We start from the raw sequence: 422 nt of genomic DNA on the forward strand, positions 1-422 counted from the left end.
ATAACAATGAGGATAAATATTATAAGTGATTTAAGGAATCATCGCATTACTTTTTCGGGAGAGGTCAAGAGGTTATCGACAAGGAGATTGGTTTCATTACACTTATTTGCATGTCACATCTCATTATGATAAAATTATGATAAATGGCACTAATAAAGTAAGGTGATATTACACAGGAAAAAAATAAACATCTATAAGGTACATCTACTTCGTTTTAATCGCGGGGAATCATGCCTGTAATCAGCATGAGCCGTGATAATTAATGGAAATATAGGTAATGACCGGAAATGACCGGAAAATGCAATCTTTAATCGGACAAGATTCTTTCTAAAATGCAAATCAAAGCTCAAATTACCCGTTAGCAACTTGCCATCGTCAATCTTTTCTAATAAAAGGAGAGAACGTGTGAGCTGCAAGTGAGA

The sequence above is a fragment of the Penaeus monodon genome, chromosome 21 (genome assembly GCF_015228065.2).
Source record: "Penaeus monodon isolate SGIC_2016 chromosome 21, NSTDA_Pmon_1, whole genome shotgun sequence".
Taxonomy (NCBI): domain Eukaryota; kingdom Metazoa; phylum Arthropoda; class Malacostraca; order Decapoda; family Penaeidae; genus Penaeus; species Penaeus monodon.